Below are 6,000 nucleotides of genomic sequence, written 5' to 3'. Positions count from 1 at the left end.
GTGGTTTTGGACATGCAAGCTATGGCAAATCCACAGGCAAATACAAAAAACAAAGGAGAGGACTGTTATTTTATGGAGAAGGAGGAAGTCTGGAGGTGTTGTTTTCAAACATAAGCCCATTGGAGAAAAGCAAGAGCATAGAATGATGATGGTTTCTCATTGGCTGGGTTCCTCATTTCTTGTAGGAGATGCAGTGTACATCTTTCCCTGTTAAGGACGGTCATTGATGATGCTTTCCTGTTGAGGATTGCTCTATTGGGGTTCTGTAATTAATGTGGAGTGGGTGGTACAGTTGTAGCTTCCCAACTCCACTTTAGTAAGGTTTCCCTTTATTAATTTCACAAGAGAGTGCAATCGAGTTTGTAGACAGGTTGCCAATGCTATTTGATGATGGTGGTCCTCACAGCTAAGTGCACATGGAATTAAATCCTTAAGCTCTGGCAGAGAAGAACTTGCCCTACAGTAATTCTTTCAGTGATGAATGAGAAAAACTACAAAACTGGCACATACCCTCTTTGCAGGAAAGCAACTTTATTCTCAGGAGATGCCAGGGGTTCTAGCTATCAGGTTGAGTCTCTGAGTAGGTTCTTAAACCTTTAGAATTGATTTTGAACAAAAGTTCAAACAAAAGCATCTGCTACTAACATTTGTATTAAATGATTTGAAAATGTGCAGAGTAGTTTGTCATCATTCGCAAGATAAAGACAGAAATAAAGAGGGATATAAAGGGGAGATAAAAGAGAGAATAAGTATTTTATATCTGTTTGGTAGGTTTAGGTTCCATTTTGTTTGTAGGTTGTTATAAACCCATAAATTTGTACCACTTGAAGATAAAAGCTTAGGTATGAAATTCCAGCTTTTCCAAAGTAAACCCCCCTGTTCTAGATTATTTGTTTTGGTTTGCCTAGAGAAAGCAAAATTGAAATAGTTTTCCTGTTTACACTTTAGTAGAAAAAAACGCAGTAAAGGTGTCCAGAGGGAGAATCTGAAGAAGCTCTTTGCCCCTATAACCCTACACTCCAAGCAACTGCTGGGGTCTCCATTTCCTGACTTCTATAATAAGGGAGATGGACGCCTGGGTAGCTTAGTGGGTTAAGCCTCTGCTTTCGGCTCAGGCCCTGATCTCAGGGTCCTGGGATCTAGCCCCCATCCAGCTCTCTCCTCAGCAGGGAGCCTGCTTCCCTCCCTCTCTCTGCCTGCTTGTGATCTCTGTCAAATAAATAAATAAAATATTTTTTTAAAACTTAAAAAAAAAAATAAGGGAGGAACTGAAGACCAAGTTTCACAGAGTTTCGGCTCCCTCTTGTCCTCTCTGTCATTAGTACAGTGCAGACCTTAGAGTAAAGGCTCAGCTATTGCTTGCTGAATGAGTGTTACCTTTGATCCGTTGGAAATCCACGACGGGTTTTGGGTCTAACCCAGGCGGGCTCCCGCGTTAGCCAGGGGGAGGAGAGGGTGGTGCCGGTTTTCCGCCGTGGGCGGAGCTTCGCGCGGCTCCCGCGCGCCAGGGAATGGAGGCGGAGCTTTCCGCCGGCGGTGGGCGGGGCTAGCACGGGGACTTCCCCTGGGCTGAGCTGCGCAGCGGGTGCGGAGGGTGGGAGCCCGGTGGCGGTTCGGGGGGGTTCTGAGAGGATGGAGGGGGTGGGTGGGTGCTCAGCCGCCGGCCTCTGGCGGTCCCCGGGGCTTGGGACCCTAACGGGGGAGTCGTTTCCAGGCGGGGCGGGAATTGCTGGGAGGTTGAGGGCTGCTCGGCCCCGAGTCCTGCGGTGTCGCGAGCATGTGTGCGTGCGCGTGTTTATCTGAGGCCCCGCGCGGCCGCCGGCCCTGCCGCCTACTCCTCTGGCTAACCATGGTTGCAAACCGGCGCCTAGCCGCGGCGACACCGAGCCGGGAGGCGGCTCGCTCTTCCCCGCCAAGTGGGCACTCCCCGATCGCGCCCACTCCTCGTCCCCCTCGTAGGGGACGACTCGGGCTCCAAGCCCTGGCCGAGAGAGGGAGCGCTGTTGGGGACGCGCTGTCCTCTGCCTTGAACTGTTGGGCTTGTGGTGGGAGTCCCTGAGGCTTGAACACCAGGGTTTTAAAGCACCTGTCTCTTGTCATTTTTACTTTTAGGGTTTTGGCCAAATTGGGCGAGGGCACAAAATAACCACTTACCCCTTCTCACCGAGGACGAACGGGAGAAAGGGTAAGTAAGGAATGATCAGGGGTGGAAGGAGCTAGGGCTGCAGGAAGAAAGACCAAGGGAGAGAAAAATCCAGATCCACAACTGCCCCTGGGGGATTTAGGGGCCAGTTTCTTCCATTTCATCAGGAACCTGAGGCCCACTTTCAAGGGTCACAGGCTCCAAACCCAAGAGTTTTTTCAGGCCTGGAATCTGTAGCTTTGGCTGGGAGTTTGGCGGCTTGGCAAAGATCCCTTTTAGCCATTTGACCTGATAGAACTGTCTTTACCCTTCCCGTCTTTGGAACGTGGGTCTTGGGGTTGTCTCTCTCCAGGCCATGTCTCACTCGAAGCTAACTTTGATTAATCCCAGAGACTGAGTATTGAAGATTCAGGGCCCTGCTCGATTATGGACAGGACCTCCACCCACGGATCTTTACATTTTATAAAAAGGGACTCCTGTAAAAATTCTTTAGAACGCCAAAGGGTAAAATTAATTAGCGAGGTGATACCTGTTGAAATCCTTTTAGGATCTTCTCACAAGCTCATAGAGGAAGATTTTTTGTTTGTTTTTGTTTTTGTTTTTTTCAGTGTCGAGGTTTTCTTTACTAGGCTGGGCCTTTTACTCTTGACTTTCACTTTGATACCCCTCACATATTCTATTCACTTCTGAAAAGTAGCCAAACAGCACACTGAAGCCCTTGGAGGTTTGCTGTGATTTTCAGTGTGATCTCTTTCAACAGTTCTTTTGTGCAAATTTCCCGTCAGTTCTCCAATATACCACTCCTTCTACCTTCTTACTGGTGAAATGAAACAGCCCCTCTCCGAAGTTTGGGAATACCTTCTGTATCCTATGTGTCCTGTATCAACAAACATTTTAAATTAGCTAGAATTCAGGTTAGCCACAAGCAAGAATGTTGCAAACCATTCTTGGATACTTACAGAGGAAAGCTAGAATTAACCTCTGTGTCAAATTAACATTGGCTGCCTATGCTCTGAATCTGCCTTATTTGTCTGGACTCAAGTGATAGATAGCCATATAATTTATGTAAAACCAGAAAATAGTTGTTTATTGATGATGGTTCATTCATTAATGCAGTAGTTATTTATTCTTTTCCCGCCAAGGTGTGGGACACTGATACATTAGTAGGATGGTAAAATGAGACTGGGTTTGGAGATGGCCATTTGGAGCAGGCCTTTCTCCAGTTTTCTGTAGGTTTTTGGAGTACTTGAGTATTTAATGTACAAGCCCTTCCCTGTACTATTGATCTTAGTTATGTGCAGGTCTGTACGTGTTGTGGGGGACAGTACTATTTTTCTGCCTTCTAGTACTTTCAGTGATAAACTTTCAAGGATTACTGACCATGGTGATTTGTGTCCTGTTTTAGAATAGTGTTACTGGACAGAGAATCAGTTGCGAACTCAGGTTTGGCTGCTGGCAGCTTGAAAATCAATACTTGAGAGCTAGGTGAGAGACAAATGGGAAAGAAAAGACTGTTTTATTCGGGAAGCTGGCAACCTGGGAGGATGGTGGACTAATGTCCCAAAGACCACCTTCCCAGTCCAGGTGAAGCTGAAGAGTTTTAAAAGGGAAGATGTGACAGACGGGGCAGGGGGCCCTACGTGCAGGAGAAGCTGGGGCCCAGGTGGTAATTGGTAGGTCGACAGGATCCGGAACAGACTTGCTGGCATCAGCAGCAGCTGTTTTCAAATGTGATTAGGCATTATCTTCTGGGAAAGTTTAGTCCTTCACTCCTCAAGGCCAGCGGTTTGCAAATCTCAAGAAAGTAGGTTAGTTTGGCTGCAGACCAAGGGACTGAGGTTAGCAAGTAAGGAGTGCATAAGCTTGAGACGGGTTAACCCTTAAGAGCAATTGGAGCACCATTATAGCTTTGTAGTCATTTTGCAGTGTATTAAATATAACAGTATAAAGATCAGATGAGGATAATATTTTGGATTGTTCCATAAAGATGACATAAGATGAGAAAACATGGAGTGTTAAGGATAATGCACTTAATAAATATTAGATTGTTCACTTGTATGAGTTTCTGTACATTTAACCTTATTTTTTATTTAAGATAACTTTTTCTGGTTACAAAGGTTATATAAGATTAAAAAACGTTATTTAAAAATGAGTCTTGCAGGGATATAAAAGGTAGAAAGTGAGTCTCTTATGAACTCTCAGAGGAACCCTTTCAACGATTTGTGTTTCTTTCTTCAACTTTGTTTCATGTTATATGTTACTATTTGGCAAAACTGTAAATGTCTGCCTTTTACCTCCATATTCTTGGCTATGTACCACCACTCCTTGTTCCATCCCCAGTCCCCATGTAGAAGTGACATGTCTTTTAGAAATGGGTTCTATGGGACGCCTGGGTGGCTCAGTTGGTTAAGCAGCTGCCTTCGGCTCAGGTCATGATTCCAGCGTCCTGGGATCGAGTCCCACATCGGGCTCCTTGCTCCACGGGGAGTCTGCTTCTCCCTCTGACTCTGCCTTCCACTCTGTCTGCCTGTGCTCGCTCTCGCTCTCCCTCTGAAAAATAAATAAATAAAATCTTAAAAAAAAAAAAAAAAAAGAAAGAAATGGGTTCTAGTCCTGGCTCTTATCTCATTCGCTCTGGGACTTTGTGCCAGTTAAAACTCTACTCCCTAACTTCTCACCTGTCAAAACAGAACAATGAGTATATTAAAAAGTAAGCAAAAAGACAGCATCTGGCTTACAGATACTAACTTAATTTCCCTCCCTTTTTATTTGGTCACCTATCACATTCTTAATTATCCTCTTTGCAACTGAAGCAAGGGATCTCATACTCAACATTCCTGCAGGTGGGTGTTTGCATTTTCACAGTGATCACCTGTTAAATCTGATCCTCAAATTTCTGGGATAACACTGGCACCTGAAGTGGTTTGAATCCCCTCTCCCCATTCCCGCCTTGTAATCATTCCACAGCCATGTCTAACGAGTGTCAGCTTGAAAAATGAAGGGAAGGAGTTTCTATAAATGTGTTTAAAAAGCTCTGACACTGTTCCCAACGTGGGAAAGACATAGTACCGCATTTAGCTGAGTGCTTAAATTTAGGATTTCTATTTCAGAAATGTCTTTGGTTTATAAGAATTACAATAAAAATGCTGATGCTTCATGTCCAAACTGTCATGATTTTGCCAACTTGTGGGTTTAATATACAGCTAAGCTGTGTGTTTAGTGTGTCTAATACAGCTCTGGAAGCCAAGAAAGACAAGTCCACAGACATCAGATTTTTACACCAGACATCTGGTTTCACTTTGCTAAGGAGTACATTTTGTCAGTAGATTATAGGCATATCAGCTGTACTGGTGTAGTTTGTGGCATTCTATCATAAGGTCTGGGTCTGTAGGGTTTAGTGTGATGTTTTATTCAAACGACAGCACACTATGAACGAGCACCTGGTCAGATAAGCATGCTTCCCACAGGTGTCTTCTAGTGTCATTGTTCTTACAAGTTAACAAGGTAAAATCGTTTCTATCCTTGCGTTTTTGTTTTGTTTTGTTTTGTTTTTGTTTTTGTTTTTTTTTTTTTTTTGTGGAAGAAAAATATTCTTAAAAGCCTTGCTAAAGATTAGCCCATTGTATTCTAGAAATTAACTTTCAAGTCCATTTTTGTTTGTAATGTGGAACAGTGTACTTACAGGAATAAAATAACAAATGGCATTTAGGTTCCCAGATCAGGACCCCAAAGCTATTTTATGTTATGTTATGTTATGTTATGTTATTTGTTTTTTAAAAAAAAGCTACTCTGAGATTAAGACCTGAGCTGAGATCAAGAGTTGGACACTTAAACCACTGAGCCACCCGGGTCCTCCA

General features: G+C 44.0%; 1 protein-coding gene across 4 annotated transcripts in view; it reads left to right on the top strand.

The window, feature by feature from the left end:
* Positions 1-1,494: 1,494 nt before the first annotated feature.
* Positions 1,495-6,000, top strand: part of IMMP2L (inner mitochondrial membrane peptidase subunit 2) — an 867,031-nt gene continuing 862,525 nt past the window's right edge. For all 4 annotated transcript variants that reach the window (XM_059171589.1, XM_059171592.1, XM_059171590.1 and 1 more), the window contains exons 1-2: positions 1,495-1,585; positions 2,113-2,185. The gene's annotated coding sequence lies outside the window, so the exon portion shown is untranslated. The remainder of the gene's footprint in view (positions 1,586-2,112; positions 2,186-6,000) is intronic.

Source organism: Mustela lutreola, chromosome 4 (assembly GCF_030435805.1).
Source record: "Mustela lutreola isolate mMusLut2 chromosome 4, mMusLut2.pri, whole genome shotgun sequence".
Classification (NCBI taxonomy): Eukaryota; Metazoa; Chordata; class Mammalia; order Carnivora; family Mustelidae; genus Mustela; species Mustela lutreola.
Note: the sequence above shows the minus strand (reverse complement) of the source record. Positions and strands in the feature narration are given on the sequence as shown.